Here is a 20,207-nt window from a genome sequence, read left to right as displayed (position 1 = left end):
TTGTTTCAACCTATAAAGTCCCTGACAAGGGAAAAATAAGAGCAGCAAATAGAAGTCAATACTGGGAGTGGGAAAATATCTGCTTCAATGGACTTAATCAGCCCTTCAAAGCCCATCAGAACTATATTTTGCCCTTTCTGCTTTCAACACCTTTCTCTGTCCCTGCACCTGAAATGTGACACCAGCAATCCTGCTGGATATCTCTCCACATGCACCTACCTGGTCCTCAAATAAGGGGCCACTTGCTCTGACTTAGCTGTGATGGAAGTGGTAACAGATGCTGCAACCAGGTAGAGAGAAGAATGGACAAGAAAAGAGAGGGACAAAGTCTTTTCCCATGTCTTCAGCTGACAAGATTGTCATTCTTCTACCATCCTGAAATGGAGAGGAAAACTTTCGAAAAGGAGCAGTGCTGGGCTGAAACAAACAAAAGGTATTATTGATCTTTAAATTAAAATTACTATTTATCGATTTGGATTTTTTTTTTTTTTGTGTGTTGAAATGACACAGCTCTTGCTTTACAATGTCTATTTTCTTGCAGTTTCAAAGCAGGCTAATCTTTCTGGAAAAACTTCATGGGAAAATGCCACTTGTCTACTTTGCAGTGTACCACTTCACCCTGCCTCTTGAACTATGAGGACACATGAGATTATGTCACCAGGCAGAAGTGACCAGCTGCTTGGTTTATTGACTTTCTTTGCCTCATTTGTGCTGCTTATTTTGAATCACTTTTGGGTGTAATGAAAATAATGATCTTAGTAACTGGTGGTTGCTCAGATTCTCCTCAGAGCCCTTGGGCACTAGAGCAGCTTCAAATGTCATTGTGTCTGTAGTATGTCAGTAATTGAATATTTGTAACTTGCCTAATTTTAAGCTTTTCTTGTCTCTATCTCTGTGAAGAAAAAAAATAGTAAAATATGCAATACTATCTTAAAACACCTCCTCTCTGCCAAGTGGATGACAAAGTCCTGACTTAATCCATCTTCACCAGGTGTTGCAAGTATGATGTGTTCAACTGAGTCAGATGGGCAACCACAAAAATTGGTCTTTTCCAGATATGGATCCCATTTTAAGAAAGTATTTGTGTTAGTGACTGTACAAGAAAACCGATAATTCTTGCAGCAGTTTCACTAGAGCATCACCAGAGGGTGGCAGGACACTTTGTTGAGGCCACTGCTGCTGACTTGCAGTGCTGTGTACAGACACCCATCTCACCTCACCCTGCATTTGTTCTCTTGATCCACAAGAGAAATTAGCCTCCTGAAGGACTAAATGCTATTTATTCTCTTTATCCTCTTGAAAGAGAGCACAGAAAATTGGGACTGAAATCTGCATCAGAAGAGTTTTTGCTGTCTCTCTTGTATGACAGCATGCCTCACTGCTAAGTTTTAGTGGAAAGACTAGACTCACTCTTCTCATGCAATTTCAAGAGCTGTTACTATCCTCTGACCTACCTTTAAAAGCAAATGCACTGAAATAGGACCTTGTCTTCTACACATTTCAGAGCTGTCTTTATGGAAAGCAGTTGTTAGAATGCTATTTTCTAGAAGGCAGTTTGCACAGCTTTACATGGTTGCTGCTTAGTTGTGAGTACTTGCAGGACCCACAGTTCTTCCTTCTACATACCAGACTTCTTTTTTTTCAGCACTGATGGTCTTGGAGGGTTTGGTAGGACCAAAGTGGTTTTTGTCAAGCAAGAAAGAAAGCAACTGAGGAAAAGAGGAAGATGTGTATGTCCCCCAGGAACATTAATGCACTTCAAACACTTCCCACTCACTGTCATGAAGATAGAGAACCACAATGTTCATAGGTGCACCAGCATGTTGTTATTTTTCACTGCTGCCTTTGCCTGCTCAGTTTGGGAGTGTCTAAAGCACATCTGCAGAAGGAGAAGTCTAGCCTCGGTGGAGGCTAGCCTCAGCTCTTCTAGCAGCTACAACACCAGGCTGTATGTGGCTTGTCTGGACCAAGTCCTTTCCAGATAACCTTTTCTCCCAGGAGGAAAGAGGGTATTTTCTGCTTCATGTCAAAAAAATGCTATGGGCATTTGTTTACGTTCAGCTACTGGATCATGCAGTCATGACTCGAACTGTTTTGGTCAGTTCCCACTAGATGATGCTGTAGCCCCTCCAGGGAAGAGAGGCTATTGCTGTCACAAGGGTGGAAATGCATCCCGAGTTTTAACTACAGGTTTAGCTGAAGCACTCTTTCTGCTCATCCACGGACATCCAAACCCTACTCTTCATCCTATACTACGAGCATTCTAAGCAAGGTGTTTTGCATTGATGATAAGGTGATGTGCCGAGATGACCTTCCACTTACTTAACAGGACATTCACACCTGGGTGGCAGCAGGCTTCCAGTGTTAGTCTGAAGTTCCAGATCTCTTCTCTCTTCCTCCTTTCTTCTGTATGTATGGGATGTTATTTAGGGTATTTTAACATCGGGGTTTGGTGGTCTATTTCCACAATATATTTGCATCAATCAAGCAGGGCAGGTGTCCAAAAATTCTGCCTCATTTAGCTGGAAGCTGAAACAACTCTTCTGGTAAATCTGTGATGTGGTAGCAATGGGGATCATAATTTTAGGAAAACAAACCTAAATTATCATCTTTCATGTTGTAGTAGTTGGGGAAAAAATGAGAGGGAGGGAAGTTGTATGCATATTCTCTGTGAGTGACTTTCTTAACAACACTATCATTGAGAGTGACTTTTGCCAAATGCTGTTTACTTTTTGCTGTCAAATCTGTCTGAATTGATTGAAAAGTGAGACTTGTTCCCCTCTGCTTCCTAAGTGACACACAGACTGAGTGTAAGAAACAGCCTGCCAATGGCTCCATCAGGAATCCTGTGTCAGTACAACAGCTGAAAAATAGAGGACACTTTGCCAAGTCTCCATCTTAGTCCATGGTCTCTCCTATTGCTCTTCCATGGGTGCAGTTATATGGCTAGAGCTTGGAGAAGGCTTAGCTCTACAAAATTCTTGACCGTGGAGCTGTTCTTGCACTGCTGGAAAATTCAAAAGCGAAATAAGGCAAGAATTTTGTTTCAGTCCAGACTGATCATGTAACCTGTCACACAGGTTACAACTGAGAGAAATTAAGCCTGGATAGCATAGATATGAATTTAGGAGGGCAAAAGAAACCAGACTAGTGGACTAGAAAAATATGAGGGAGTGGTACACCACATTTAATTAATTGTGCTCATTTCCAGGACTGCAAAAATTTTTACAGGCTTTAATGCAATCTTCACAGAATAGCTGGACTCTAGAAGAAGCAGTCCTCAGCCTCTCATCCTGGGAACACATCCTTTTCTACACTGACCTGTTCAGTATGTATTGGTGGTATTTATTCTGCCCTTACAAATTAAATAAGAATTCTTGTTACTTACTTACACCTATGTCACAAAAAATAAATACTCTGAAACACAGGCTGTGACTTTTGTTTCCTCTCTTCTTTTCTCAAGATATCTAAGTAAAATGTGTTTACTTCTAAGATACTTGATTTGTCCTTGGTTTTCCAGGTGCTTCACAAAAAGTTCGATCCATATTTGACCAAATTACATGGTCAGTGTTGTAGCTTTCAAGGTCTAGTTACAGCTGTGAAGATTTTTGGCTGGCAGTACTTGATGACATACAAATTCTTTCTGAGCTTGACCAAAATACATGACTTTGGTGCTCCATTTCGCACAGCTGAAAAAGTGCAGGACTCAAGTGAGAGTGAACCATCTTCTTTGAGCTACCCCTTCCTAGATAAGCTGTTGACAAATGGGAACCATAAGTAGTATTTTAAAACCTAATCATAAGAGGAGAAAATTAGCATGTTAAGTGATCTCAGATGCTTCCACATGAACAGCCAAAGCGGTGCTCAGCAAGCCCTTGTTCTCCCCTGTGGGAGACTAGACAACTACCATCACTTTTTACAGGGCAAAGGCCTGTATGAGGATGAATTACAGAAGGAAAAGTGCCAGCCTTTCTCCTCCACCTGATCCCCATAGGGGACACATTATTGTCACTATGCTGTTTCTTCCCTTCCTGCCTAATACCTTTGCTCAAGAGAAAGGAAAAAGGAAACTCCATAAACCAGCACACTAAGTCAGAAACATTGGGGATTAACTCTATCATGGTCTTAGAAATCTAGAGGATTTTGCACAGCCATCCTCTGCCTTTGCACTAATGCTAATGCTTTGTCTAAAAAATCCTTGTCAGTTTGACAGAAAGAGCTAATTCTATGCAAAGACACTTTATGATTTAACTGACACTAGAATGGTGAGAATCTGTTTGTTCTCTGTACCTCAGATTCTCTAAGACAAGTATCATGGCTGTGATCCAGCCAAGCTTTTAGTATGAATCTACACTCTAAGTATGTGCATCATCTTATCAAATGCAAACAGTAGCAAAAATAAGAACCATCATAACAGAAATGCTCACTGGATTGCATATATATGAATTTGTCTCTTTAAAATGGATGTTGAATATCCTCTTTGCATGTGCTTTTCATTGGTCCTCACTTGAACAGAAAGCCTCTTTAAGAAATTTTTTGTAATCAAGCAAGTGGGGACAAAGGGAAACAGATCAAGAAATTGCCCTGAAAACAAGTAGAATGACAATTTCAAGTTACCGTGAACTTGTAAAGGTCTGCACAAACCTTTCATATGTTTGCAGAATAAGTCCTGTTGTGCATTATTTTTGGAATCTGGGTGGGGTTCCTCTACTGTCAGTTCCAAACCTCTTCTGCTGTCTGTACAGGCCTCTCAGGCTATCCCATCCCTGTGTGGTATCTCCAGGTCTGTCTGCTGTTCCAAGGCTCTGACCTAACAATTGCTGTGTTTAAACAACACCCCAGGGAGTGAGCTTTCCCTCCCTGTCTGTCTTCAGGAGGGGTGGGAAACAGACTTTCTGCTCTCAGACATGCACTGTGCTCTCTTCTTCCTGACTATGTCCAAGTTAGCAGCATGCACAAACACACTCAAGAACTCACTCCTGTGGTGACAAGCTAGATATGGCTAACAACAGAACATGTCCTGCTGCACTAGTAAATGGCATATTTCATGATAAAGTGTAAGGCTATCACATTTGTTGTACTTTGAGGCACCTGAATGAAACAAGACTTTCCATCTTGACAGTGTTGAACAGCCAGTGCTAAAAGTATTGACCTGCTCACAAGCAGGGAAACATTCCAGTTATGTAAACAGCAGAGAAGTATTTTTTTTCTCTGCATTCCTAGAGTAAGCTGGCTTTAGCTGAGTCCATAACTTCTGCATGTGCTCTTCCCTTTGCTGCCTCCACACACACAAATTGGTTTTTTTAGAACTACAGCCCGCTAAGTAACCTCTTAAGAAAGGGGTTTCAATGTGTTCTTGTAAAAGCCAGCAAACGATTTTGAAAAGAAATTGAGTGACCAGCTCTAAAGTGCATTTCCAAAATAAGCAAAAACTGCTATGCTAAATGAAGCCAAATGCTGCTCTGAGCAGCAATTGTTTCCAAAAACAGTTGCTAATGACAATTAAAGAAAACTTTACAACAGGACAAGTTAAGACCTCATTTTTTTTTCCTTCTGCTCTTCTTCTTCTTCTTCTTCTTCTTCTTCTTCTTCTTGAAGTACTGACTACAATAAAGATTAATAGCCATACATAGTTCTCTTCCTTGAATCTATTGAACCTGTTTTAATCTGTTAATGTCACTGTCCTCTTCAAAATTCCCTTCTAGTGATTTTCAATCCAACTTCTGTAGTGTGTGTAGTAGAGGCCAAAAAATGAGGGAAAGAACACATTTTGCTAGTTTAAATTGGCTGCTTCTCATTTTAAATCCGTTGCTCCTAACTCTTGTGTTATTAGCAGTAGTAATTCTCAATTCTCTACACTTTCACTTTTTATAGTTACATTCTCAACCACTGTGTTCCCAGAACCAAGAGTTATTTCACATTTGTGATGGTTTTTCTGTTCTTTTGTTTGCTGTGACTTTGAAATGAGACAAGAAAACAGGCATATAATGTTACTGATATGGCTACGTGACCAGTTCATATAGGGCTGGAATGCTTTTTATTCTGTCTTTCTCTCTGCAGATACAAGAGAACTCTGCATCTTATTTTTTTCCCCACAATATATACAGGGTCTTGAAATGCATGGAATGCAAGAATATTGTCACAGCAATGCACAGTGGCTTATGGTTTTCCTTCATTTGGATTGAGCCTCCACCTTGACCACAACAACAGAAGACAGGTGGAAATTATGCTTGAAGTAAAAATACAAATCTGAGATTCTTCTTCTGCAGCTCAAGCTCACTTCCTCACTCATTTATTCAGGAATGTTGTCAGCAATGTATGTTGCAATCAATCCAGTCCTGCATTCACCCTACTAAGTTGACTTCACCCTATGAACAAAAATGTTATAAATTTTCTGGTTCATTGCCTTTTCAAATTCAGCGTGAACAAATAACCACTGGAGTGCAATTGTTTCACCTTGTCTTGACTTTTTCAGATGTATTTCAGGCAGAAGACGGAGCAGAACAGACAGATTAACTTCACCTATTTGATAACTAGTATTCACGGAGTCCTCAAAGTAAGGCTTCTCTGGAATGTCAGAGATAACGAAAGCCCCACATAACTAAACAAACAGCTCAGAACAATAAAGTGATCCATGCAATTTCCTGTATTGTCTCCCTGGAGTCCATGGGCTCATGAGACTCCTAGGTGAGCAGGAAAAAGAGAACCAGCTCAGCCAAAAAGAGAGGTACTGCCATAAAACAAACACTCTGCAAGAGCTGTGTCAGCTGCAGTGGGTGTTATTTCACCTTTACAAACTGCAATCAAAATTGAGATTACCATGAAAAAGAAAGAGCTTGGGAAGTTTGAAGAATGTGTGTGTCAGTTCTTGCTCAGAAACCATAATTCTATTTTGATTCCAGCATAAGCATTTATAAGTGTGGAAAATACATTAGGAAAACCTAATTTTCAGGTGCACACCAGAGTTTCATTTCACATAAACATATGGAAATGGGGACCATGTTCTCAAGTGTTGAATACTGCCCTTGTTCTACTGAATCCAGGGAGAGTTGTATTGGTGGGTGCATTATTTTGCAAAATGTAGTTTATCTGAGTAGCATTATATACACAACTGTTCGCATTCACTATTGAAAAGTTCAAGGATTTGTGGAATGAGATGTTTTCTCCCTGTATCTTTTTATCCCTGTTGGATTTTCTTCTTTATTTGTTACTTGGAAATATTTTTTTTAATTATCTCAGTTCCAATTTCAAGATGAAATCAGGCGCTTTTTTAAAAAAGTAGCAAATGTTTACTTACCACCCTGTTTTTGGCATTTGGATGTAAGACAATAAAACTGATGTTCAGTTTAAATTGACCTTAAAGGACTCTGTATATTATCCACATAATGCTGCATCTTCACTAGAAATAAGCTTATAAGTAAAATCAGAAGAATAGCATGAAGCCAACAGACCTGAAAGCCCCTCTTTCTATAAACACATGCCCTTGTTAAATTTTTGGTAAACTATTATGAATAGTTGTTGGTCCAGTTAAAGGATCCAGCAATGTTTGTATGGAGTAGCTAGCCCTGTGAGAGGCACAGCGTTAATTTAGACTAATTCAGTGTGTGCAGCAAGACTAATTCTGTCAGCACTCTTTATTTATTATAACTTCTGCCTCACTCAGAGCAAGCAGCTTTGTCCAAACAGCCAAGAAGACAAGATATCTGTGTTATTTCCCAGCCTCTGAGTAACCACTTTTGCAATCCGAATGTATCCCTAAAACTTTTCAAGTGGTCTTAAATATATGATTAAGGTAGCAACCAGATATTGCATGTTTCCTGTGGCTATCTGAAAAAAATGGTGCTCTATTTCTGGTGTTCTAAAGTACAAACTTTAAAACATTTGGAAGGCAAAAACAACAGAATTTGCCAGAGGACAGCTGTTTCACAACAGCACTCAAGTTTTCAAACCTTATTTTCAACGTGTGCTAAAGGAAAAACAAAACTCTTTCAATGTTTTTAGGAGGCAGAGGCACTACAAAATGGATCTCCCCTGACAAAGTCCTGAGCACACACTTTCCACCTCTCAACAGCAAATCTGTCATGTTGGGCTTTGAGAATCCTCAATCCTCAAACTGCATGTAAGACAAAATCACGTTTGGTAAATGAGGACATTTTGAAAGCCTTTGGGCATATCTAGTGAGTCTATGAACTCTAAACCAAGATCTGCCAGGTCCATACCAGCCCCAGCTCAAAGGCAAAGGAGACAACAGAAATACTCTGGATAACCTTTCTAGGATACAAGGATTTTTTTTTTTTGTTGGGGGTGGGGGGGATTAAGTTGTGGTTTTTAATACATTTTAGTCCTTTCTTAGTCCTACATTTATTGTCTGAATATAATTTGACCTGTTCCTATTGAAAATAAATTTTAAAAAACAAAATAAAACAAAAGCACAAACAAACAATCCTGCAGTGTGGAGAGCATGTAAAAAATTCATGTCAGTATAGCAGAGGCATAAGCTTTCCAGAAGGACCCATGCACTCCATGCTGGTTTTATTTGTTCTCACAGTGCAGGAGCACATTTTGTATGTTCTATATGTTCACCCATAGGATGCCAGAACATTTGCCAGTGAACTTAGCATTTTGCCATTTAACCTTTAGCCACAACTATGCAGACTATTTAACAAGGGAGGCCAAGGAAGCTAAAGTTTTTAAGCATACTTTTGTACTGATCTTAGAATCTTAATGTGTAAGTGGTCAAATCTTTTTATATTCAAAGCCCAGAAAAATAAATGAGCTTTCCCATTCTGCTTCATGTGACTGTTAAAGATTGTTTTATGAAACAATAATCAATGTGAGTTTCCAAGGTCATGTGCATGTTAGTGACAGAATTCAAATATAAAATGTCAATGCACTCTTAATTAGGTCAAGATGTCTGAGCAAAATTCCTTCTGTCCAAAGCATCCTCTTATTCCATGTGCAGGATAATTAAAATAAATTATGCCTATGAGAAAAGACATGCTCTAACACCAAAATCCCATTTATCTAGATAAGTCTCAAATCCTTCCTGGTTTTGTTCTGATAAAGTTCATCTGTCTTTATTTGCAATTGATCTGGCTTTGCTTAAGTTTAATGAAGTGGGTTGTTGGGGGAATTTTTGCCTCTGTAGCTTCCACGATTCAGTTTAAATAATTGAAAATAGGAGTCCTTGGCCCCTTTTGCTTTCCAGCTTCCCTCATGCTCTTTATCTTCACCCTTGTTAGTGACCTTTAAGGCCTCCATTCTTGGCTATCCTCAAGAAGCAGCAATCCACAGTCATCAACAGGTCCATTTCACCCTGAGGTCATAAGGTGAGGCATTGGTTTAGATTTCAGGGAAACACCACACTTTGGTCATAGGTATAAGAGCGGACAGTTAATTTCGCTGCATCTGTTCTCTGGGGAGAAGGCTTGAGACAGGCAGTCGTGCCAAAGACACAGGAAGAGGATGAAATGCTCTAATATTTATTTTTTTAATAGATACTTCATTTCCTGTTCTTCCTTTTCAGTATTTACATTAGAAAAGTACCTCCAGCTCCATTGCATCCTACGGCACAGTTCACTAGCAGCAATCATACTCACCCATAATGGTATATCCAACACAAAAAAGGATGGCTGACGCTAGCCTTTAAAACTGGAAAAGCACCAACCCCCTGCTTCCTTCCTACCACCTGGAGTAAGAAAATTAGCCACCACATGCAAAGGGCAACTGCTTCCCTCACACCCCACAGCTTCCCAAGGATTCATCATGCTTCTACTCTGGGGTTTTCTGAGGTGTTCTCTAGGGGAATGGAGGTTGCTCCTCAGTTTTGACACTGCAGAAAGATGTGTCCTTACAGTAAACTCTCAAATGTGCTTGCAGGAGAAAGAAGCAAAAGTAAACAATTAAAGGGAGATTATGAAACAAAGAGAAAAAAAGTTCCTCCTTATATTTAATAGCGAGGGGAAAAGTAATGCCCAACTAGGTCCTGCCTACATTTGTTATTTTAAAAGGTTCATGCTTGATGGTTTGTAACATATGCAGCTGATAATAAAGTAACAAAATTTAGTAAAGAAATTAACAGGTTTCAAAACTCTCACTAGTCTTCCATGGAAGGAAACATTTCTGTATTCTTGTAGCCTTTCATTAAGGACAAAAAAGCAGTTTCCATTATTATCTCAATTTTTCTGCAAACTTTACTTTGGGACTTGAATTTTTTTACTCTTTTTTAGAAATCCAATTATTTCATGACTTCAGAGTGAATTTAGCTGTCACTGGACTTGGTTTTGATTTTGAGAGGTTTTATCATGCATGTCTTTCCTAACCAGAGTTACATACATTAACTGAAGCATTAAATGCATGTACGCATATCAATTTTTTATGACTTTTGGCAGGCCTGCTGGCAACTCCTGCAGCTATGAACTTGAGACGCATGGGACAAAACAAAAGACAGAAGAAAAATTGATAATTTTGTTGATCATAAATCTATGGGAACATAAGAATCATTTTCAGTATAATAACAAATTATTCTTTTAAGGATACCTCAGTAGTAAAACTCAGGTTTAGATTTCATGCAGCATTAGGCTTCCTCTTCCCTCTTGTCTATACAGATATTTTAAAGGTTCAACAAATAAAAGGAACCTTTAAAAAAGTGTATGGATGTACTTTATGCATTTTTTAACATTAAAACTTTCACAACCTGTAATAAACAATATAGATTTGTGATATATTGTAATCCTTTTTCTCACATTTTTTAAAAATACAATAATATTACAATCCTAATGCATTTATTTTTGCAAGTAGAACATGAAAATCTGCAAAATTCCTGGTTAGGGAAACTGAACAATTCTTAGAAGGAACAAGACACTTTGAGCTTCTATAGTTCTTGAAGGGCTTATCAGTTAAATTATACTAAATCTCTAATGTCCCTTTTTTCAGTGGTTGTGGTGAGAGGCCTGGAAATACGTTTGGAAATCACTCTGCTGTTTCTTCATTCCTCTAATTTTAAGTAAATAAGATTTGTTCCACATTTTTTTATCCAAACCACCATGTCTACATGAAAGTTAAAATCCTCATCAACAGCGACAAGAGTGAAGAAGAAAGCAAGGTTCTGCTAGCATGGGTCTAGCACATAGAAGCAGAGGAAAAAGGTGATCTTATCCTCAGCAAAAAGAACCATTTTATGATTGGGTCACAGTGAAGCTGGTGTGTTTTAAGGTGCTTAGTTTACATAAATGGCTGGTTGTTAGGGGTATCTACAATGTACTTAAAGAGTCAACATAGGATCTTCATCTGTAAAGGCAGGGAGAGTCACTTTGGGGAGCTTGTCCATGCTTGAGGTACTAAGAACAAAGGATGTGTACTCCATTACTGTTATTAAGTAACAAAATTGTTTCCAAATATCTTACTCTTTCCTTTCTAAATTACATTATACGACCCAACCTGTAAATGCCTTAACAAGCTTTATCTAACAAGTGTAACCCATGGGCTGACACTTGCACATGCACAAACGAAACAACACAGGAAGAAAAAAGTGAAGCAATTCTTGTACTTCTGAAGAATAAAAAAGTCATCCTTGTGGAATGATTTTGCAAGTGTGTGTAATCAATTGTAAATAAATAGGAAAATTGGTGTTTATAAGCAAGAAGCTTTGAGTGTAAAAGACTTTAAACTGGGGTGAAATAAGCCATTCCTTCCATTCCTAGAGAGAATTTTCAAATCAATTATGTTCTGTTATGGCACTTCTTCTGAAAGGTCAAGAAACACCTTTTAACGATAGATCTAAGAAGATATTTTAGTCAGTTCATTGTGGAAATAATGGTATCCCAAATATATGAACAGAAATTTTCTCCCTTTTCTTGGTGTGCATATATCATCACAGCCTGAGTCTACTAAAATTTAAAATTAGCATTTAAAATCAGTGTAGAAGTGTGCACAGGTGGCTTCTGTATTTGGAGGCCTAAAGTGTCTATTTGAAAGATCAGAACACAAAACAGTTTGCTGAATCCTGATATCATGGTACTGCACTGATATGTTTAAAAGAGGAGGTAAAATCAAGAGTGCGTGTTTTGTGTGCACAGTCAAATGATGAGGAGGGAAAATGCAAATGCAAAGCTTGGAAGGAGAAGTGAAACCACCAATAGGCAGGCAAGAAAAAAGCAAAACAGAGCCAAAATACTTCCACATACAATTCATGATCCAGGATCTTCAGTTCCTACCTAATGGCTACTACTAACAAGCCCTGGAATTTCACTTCCTGCTTGTGAGTAGGTATTATTCATATCCTGTAAGATAAGTTCTCCACAATGCTGCAAGATTATTCCAGCCCCGGTTTCTGGTGAACACCTGTGGTTAATGCTTCAACTCATATAATCTTAAGAGACTTGATCTGAGCCCACTCTAAATTGATTGATTCTCTTAGGGGTCCATAAGCTATAAGCTATGACAGTCATACCAGGATCCACCAAGCTGTCATGGCTCACCTAGAAAACGGGGTTGTAACATTCCTGATGATGGAGACTGCAAAGCTGAAAGAAGTAGATCCTAATTGAAGCTGATCTTACTCATGCAGTGCTATTAAGTGCATGATGCTGATAACAGCTCTGTAACCTGGCATGTCTTAGGATGAGACACTGATGAAGCAGAAAGAAGTCTTCTCTTCTTAGCTACCCTCAGCCAAAGCTCTTCCCTCCCTGGGCATCTCCGTCCTTGCCCACAGCGCTTGCTACAGGGACAGACTGTTTATTCACTGACGACAAAGACTACATCACAGCAACAGAATGGAGATCCTTAGACCAAATCCATCCCAAAACTTACTGTCTAATGCAAAGTAAACCAGCAATTGAATAATAAAGACTTCAGTGAACATGGCACTGAAACACCAGGTGAAATTACAATGGCTTTAAAATACAGTTTCAGTTAACTATGCCTGGAACAAGAAGAGAGTACAAAGGTATACATAAGTAGAATAGCTTCATAAAATGAAAGAGCAGTACCACTAAGTTAATTTCAGTGGGGGAAAAAATAATTTATTCCTGTTTATGACAAAAAATAGGCTTTATACAACATACAGTAGATTTATTCCAAGAAATATATTCTACATCTTTTTTCCCAACACATTTTTATGAATAGTGACAGTAGTGACACATACAGCAATTTTTTCAAAGTAGTATGTGAGTTTTTATTACTAGTTGTCCATTGACAAAGGATAGCACAAATCATCTTCTACCATGCACTTTTCAAAGAGATAGCAATTAACTTTATTGATTGCATTTCTGATAATAGCCATTATGTTATTTTATTTTTATAATATTTTATTTTATTTATATTATTTTATTTCATTTGAGGATCATGCTTTACATGAGGATCATGCTGAGAAAATTAAATCTAATAGGCATGAAGACAGAAAGGCAATTCTTTCCTTCATACAAGAGAATACAGATATAACATTTAGATTATTAGCTTCACACTCAAATCTGAGATTCTGAAATTGTGTCAACCACCATTGACAAATTGCATGTCTCCATTGGTTTCACTGATTTCCAAAGTCCATCCCAATTTTGGTGTCTTCCTTAGACCTTACTTTGACAGAATTTCCATAAGTAATAAACATGAACTATGCTTGAATATGCAGGGAAGAATTAGTCCCAGAACACTGAGTCACAGTTTGAGTTCCCGATGCTTATTTTGTTTTGCTGAAATCTTAGTATTATCTAGCCTTCATTAACCAGACAGGAAAGGAGACACTTTGGACTGTTAACAATAAGAGGCTATAACCTGACTGTCCCTTCAACCAGAAAATACAAAAAAAAAAAACCACATGAACCAAATAGGTCAGACTGCTTAAAGACATCTTAAGCTTACTCCAAACACTTTTTTAGTTTAACTGCTGTAAACACATAGACCTTTAGTGTGATTTTAAGTGGGCGAGTGAGCCAAATGCAAAACACAGCATGTCCTCCTTTCTGTTTGCTTTAACTTCTGATAGGCTGACAAAAGGGATGTGGCATGGTTGCGTGAGTGACTTCAAACAAGGGTCTGTAAGCTCTTGGGGTGCTGAGTGTACCTGCTGTTAGGACAGAAAAGACGCAGCAGATGTCTAGAAGAGTACAGGATGGAGGCTGACACTCTTCCAGCTGTCCCCGTATTGTGACATGACTGCTGGCTGGGATGCCCCAATGCTGCCCTCATTAATGTGTAAAACAGGTAACTGGACCTTTCTGCTGATCTAGCTTTCATCTCAGTTTTTGTCTGCTCCCATCCTGAGCTCAAAGTTAATTATTACTGCTGTCCCTGAAGTTAGCTAAGAAACTCACACTTCCTTCTATAAGAGAGAAAGAGTGCATTCTTTCTCCAACCTTGCATATTTTCTTTCTTGTGGCACTGTGGTTGTAAGAGTTCTTTGTCCTAGATGGGTATCAGTAATTCTGAAAGCACTTCAGTTTCTCACATCTTCAGTCTTGGACTGGCTTAATTTCAAAATAATATTGTGGGTAATATGCATAAAAACTCTTATACAGAGGGAGAGTGAGGTTGTATGAATATAATGAGCCATATCAGACTAGAATAAGGATCTGTTTATGCACAAGTCTTTTAACTAACATTTTCTAGGAAACAGTTTAAAGATGGGCAAGTATAGTTAATACTCTTTTAAAATCTGGGGTACACCACTTCATGTTTTCAGAGGTGGAAGAGATATATTTGTACTTTTTTGGAGAACACTGGCACTGGGAGGATTTTTATTTCACAGTTTTTCTGCATACAAATGTTGAGGCATCCTCCGTATTACTGTATGGCTTAGAGTTCAAGTGCTTGACCACACGCTGGTGTGAAGCATCTCCTTTTAAGAGAGGTCCCAGCATATTCACTTAATATCATGTAATTTGTTTTATAAGAAATGATAGTGAAGTCTGTCTCTGTTCATCACCTCTGTTTTTCCTCATAACATGTTATCCTATTCCTTTTTCTGTGTTGATTTTACCACTAGCTGGAAATTAAACCCCAAGTAAGCCACTTCCCTTCATCCCACCCCTTCTGGTAAAGAAAAGGATAAAAGCAGAGACTATGGGTTGAGGTAACGATTTCTAGAAAGCACAAAGCAGTGAAATAAGACATGCACCATAACAACAGCAATATTAACAATACTAACAAAAAGAGAAGGTGTTTTACCCACAAAAAGGTGGTGTTCACCACCAGGAACAAAACCATGATGGCATGGATAGGCCACATCCACATGGCTTCCCCAGAAAAAGCACTCACACAACTCTGCAACCAGGACACCATCACACCCCTTTTCAGTTGTCTCCACCAAGCTGAAGATAATTTCTTGTCTGAGAGCAGTATTTTCATCATAGTAACTTAAATACACATCCAAAATATTTCATATTCATATGCAATGCTAGAAGTTGTGTGAATTTTAATAAGGTAGCTGTATCCTTCAAAACTGGAGTCCTTTCTTTAATCACAGAGAAAACTCACATTTCTCCTGCTTGTGAGTTTCAGTTGCAATTGGGAAGAACTGCTCTACATGCCCCAAACCTTCTTTCCCTTACTCCTTAAACTTCAGTACCTCTGGACATTTCAGAACTACATGACTTGTTCAGAAAAGCACTTTCCAGTCATGTTTGTGAAGGTCATTTCTTAGACGCTTGGGAGCCTGTTTGACATAGCAAAGAGTGTTTAGAAATTTACCCTCATTACCCCAGCTCTGCTGGGTTACTGCAGAACATCTTGAGAAGGACACATACACAATCAGCACTACCTCTATGCTGGAAGTTAGCAGAGTGAAAGACTGACAGTGCTTTTGTATTTCAAGGCTAAAATACACAGCAAGTTTTGAAAAAGCAACCTGGAATAGCCTGTCTACCAAACCTATTTTTTAATTGTATCAGCCTATTCAGGAGCAAAAAATGTCATAAATAGGCTTCACCCTACATAATTTGTTTACATCTTTTGTCCTGCCCCACTGGAGTTTTCAGAATCTCAAGTTACCTTGAATATGAACAGGTCTTTTATGATCAAAGGTGCCTTCTATGTTTTTCTCACATTCAGTTTGCCTGTATCTTTCAAAAATCATAGAGCACACACTTCAGAGTGTAGAATATGGCAAAATATACTCACTTTAGCATGACTGTTGTAGGCCAAAGACAGACTGACTGTGTGCTTATGGATAAAGTATGCTTCATGAATTCTCAAAAGCTTAGAAGTGCAGTGAACATCTGCTGTGCAAACAGAGACCAGCAGATGTTTTGATTTTGCCTACCTTTTTTTTCAATCTTGGAACCTAGCCATATGATATCCTTATTGTGTATTGGGCTTGTCCACCAGTAAAAACAAAATTCTTATGACTAAACTTCATCATTGTCTGAATACTGAGAAGCAATACAAATCTTGTTTTTCTTTTTTTATAACTTGAACTAATAACCCATAATTTGGCTCGTTCAAATGCCTGTTTGCTCTGCTGAAGACTAAAACGCACAGACCTCTGCCTGAAAGGAGCAATTTTTGGCAGACTGACACTTCTCCTCCTACATAATGATCTTTTTCCAAAGTCATGTGGACAGACATTTTGCTCTCATTTAAGTGCTATGTATTCTCTTCAGTCTGTGTCAGAACTCCCAGAGGTGTCAGTGGGATTTGTGTGTGTAAATCAAAACTGACTGCCTTCAATTTGTGTGTGTCTAAACAGTATTTATGTGGGAAGTCTGGACTTCAAGTTTCTGGCCCTGGAAAATTTATCTTAAAGTAATTACAACCAGTGAATTACTGGTATTTGAGAGGATTGCAAAGTATCTCTCCCAACTTTTAATGATAAAAAAGTGATCATTTAAGAGCTTAATCTCCTTTTATTCCTCCTTCTTGAGAAGACTCTTATATTTATAGAAAATTCTTTGTTTCCTCCATATGTTCTGTTTATGACTGAGGCCTAAAATGGCCCCAAAAATCCACTTAGATTTTATGACTGAGATTTTGATAGTCTAACTTTGGCTCCTCAGTACTGAACGCACAATGCATCCTGTATAATGCTCTCATCCACTGCCCTTTCACTATTGCCACCAAAAAAAAATTTAAACTGTCAGAAAGTGCTGAGACAGTGTGTTCCAGCAATGCATTCTAACATAGGGAGCTTCCAAGAGCAGATCCTGCTTTGCAACAAGACTGTAGTCTTGCTTGATCTTTGCTATAATCTGGGGCAATGAATGAAGCTGCAAGCAGGTAAGGCACAATGAGCACTGGGAGGTGAAGGTTGTCAGCCAAGAAGAGAAGACATACATCCCAGGACTCAGGAGCTGGATGTGCTCTTACTCCCAAAGGGCATAGGAAGAAAGAGGATGAAGCAACTTCCCAAAGCCCTTTCTTTCTCCCTCTTTCCTAGAACAGCTCTGCTGCTTTCATTTAAAGAGATGAATGCATTCCTACCCCTACTCTGCTATTCCTGAAAGCTTTCCTCCTCATGCAGTTCCTTAAACACCCCCTGCTGAAATAGTCCTTAAACACCCCCTGCTGAAATACTTCCCTGACATCTGCAAGGGGAAGTAGACAGCACAGAGTAATCCTCTACCCTGGCAAAGGCTGAAGGGGAAGAAAGCCTAGCTCTGCTAGCTACACACTGTGTTAGGTTTCCCCAGATGGATGCTGTGTGCTCGAGCACAAAGAGAGTCTTAGAACAAGCTTAACTAACATCAGGCTCTGATTTCTGTTCTTAAGCTGTTGTTTTATCTCTAGTTTAGCTAAAATCTAGAATGTTGTAAAATTCCTGGAGACCTAACATTTCAGTTGCAGCTGGGTTTCCACTGTGGTACAAAGTTGCTAGCAGAACATCCTTACTGTAAAAACAAAAATTACCTGCATTCCTTCAAAAATTGTAGGGTATGTGATATTGTGGCGTTGTCTCTGCAGGCACAAATACTGTGTGGGCTGAGTACAAGGATGTGCTCTGTCCAGCTGTATTTGGGGGAACATGAAGGGGGGGAAACACAATGCTTTTCTTCTCCATATTTGGAAAGATGCTTGGCCATGTTTCATTGAGTAATTCAAGCGAAAAGCTATTTGGCTAAAGGACAGCAATCCTCAGACTGTTTGTTTGCAGAAGGGTTTTTAACTGGGGGTAAAGATTTCCCTTTTGTTTAGTAATCAGAGTGGTGTTAAATGACCATATGATCTTGTGGGGAGACAGTAAAGAATTACTGGAATTCACCAAGTCTGTGGATTTTAATAAGACAATTAAAGAGATACAGTAATGTGATTGCAAAAGCAGCTGAATTGGTGCTCTTAAGCTTTCCTTTTCAGGGCCAGTCAGCTCTCTTCTGTCACATGACAAAGACAGTTTATTCACAAGATCTATTTTTTTTTTATTACCTGATGTTTTGTAATGGAATAGAGTCACAGTCCAGCACCACCTTCTTAAGTACTCTGTCATCAGAAGCCACATTAAATCTGCATTTTCTGTTCAAGTAATGAAGAACAGGGCAGATATTTTGACCTTCAGGGACACTTAAAAGTGGGAAAAAACTCCTTCTGCTCTCCACCTCCCCATCTGCTACAGATCAGTATGAACCAAAGAACAAATAATATGCATGAATACAACAGGGAACAGACCATCAAAAGAAGAGGGCTTAAGCACACCAACATGGAAAGGATTTGTAAAAAGCTGGCAGGCAGGCTTGGAGAAGGCAATATCATTACAACAGAGATTTCCCCTGGAAATGCTGCTTTCAGAAAAGCTTAGTGAACATATAGTGCTTGCTGCTTACACATACATACATGACCTTCTCCATCTGCAAGACAACTTTTTCTTTTGTAAGTACAGCCTCACGGATAAAATACCTTCTTGAGGATTTTGCATGCTGAGTCCAAGCTTTTAAGTTTCAGTTTATTCCAGAAATTATTCTAGGGTTTTGTTAAATCACATCAGGAGCAGACTTGAATTCTTTGGCTGGCCTCACTCTTTCCCTCATACCATTGGATTTCCTTTACTACAGATGCTGATGCTAACTTCTCAGTGTCTTGTAATGCTTTAGTGTCTCCTCTCTGCACAAATAGATTGAATGTCAATGAATGTAAAGAGAGGCACCTGTGTTATATACAAGGGAAAATATATTAGGAGACTTATTCACTAAATACAAGTCACTGATTCTTTTCAAAGCCTTTTGCACACTAATTATCCATGGACTGTATTTTCCACTTGCCATTCAAATTTTCCTGGATTTTGTTTCACATCAGTGCTGTGCTAGCGTCTCAATCTTGCATCCGTAGTCAAAGTTTAGCTGTTCACCTCTTTAATCCTCTACTATTGCAAACTCCCTGTACGATAGATATATTTACATCTTGCATGGATGAGTTCACTTTGCAGCCCTGTACACGTTTATTTTTGTTAAACCAGTAAGAGCTTCTGCACAGCATGACTAGAGGGTCTGTGTGACTTAAGAAAACACATGCTTTTGAAAATTGTACATGTATCAAAGATTAAATTAGAATTGCCCTGTTATTTTTTTTTTTTTTGCATTCATAATTCTGATGAGATCACAAAGACTGAAATTAACTACTGTGTTTTCATCATTAGTCAAACCTGATTGCACACTGGCAATGGGCTGTTGACATGAATTGTTCTTCCTTTGCTAAAAATGTTTTCAGTATATCTTCTTTTCCTCTGCTTCTGAGTCCTAAAATGTGTGGCATTTATAAATATGAATCTGGGATTATGTAAATATGGGTGAAACAAAGGAACTGACAGCTTTCCAACAAGCTAACCCAGACTAAAGTACTGTCTATGATTTGAAAACTCAGGCATAATAGCAGAACATCGTAACTGCAATGATCCTCTTTGGTTAGGAGCACCTTGAGAAATCAGACTCATCTTGCCTACATTTTTCCATTCTTTCATTCTGGTTTGTGCAAAGACCGACGCAGTCTTACAGCCTAGTGCAATATAGATGAGAAGACTAGGTATACTAGTGGTGTGGTGTGACCACAGTGGATGCAATTAGAGCATCATTTCTTCAATCTTCCAAAGACCAACTGAACAAATCAACTTGCTGAGGACTTCAGTGGTTGTAGCAATTTTCAGCTACCTTTTCAAGACAAAAAGGTCTCATAGCAGCCCAAGTATGATATTGTCTTTTTCATTTCACTATAACACGAGCAGAAACTGATCGGTCCATCACATAGCACATCCTTCCAGTATCAGAACTGTTTTTCACATATGCCTCTGT

This window comes from Pyrgilauda ruficollis, unplaced genomic scaffold (assembly GCF_017590135.1).
Source record: "Pyrgilauda ruficollis isolate IOZ18807 unplaced genomic scaffold, ASM1759013v1 scaffold75, whole genome shotgun sequence".
NCBI lineage: Eukaryota > Metazoa > Chordata > Aves > Passeriformes > Passeridae > Pyrgilauda > Pyrgilauda ruficollis.
Note: the sequence above shows the minus strand (reverse complement) of the source record.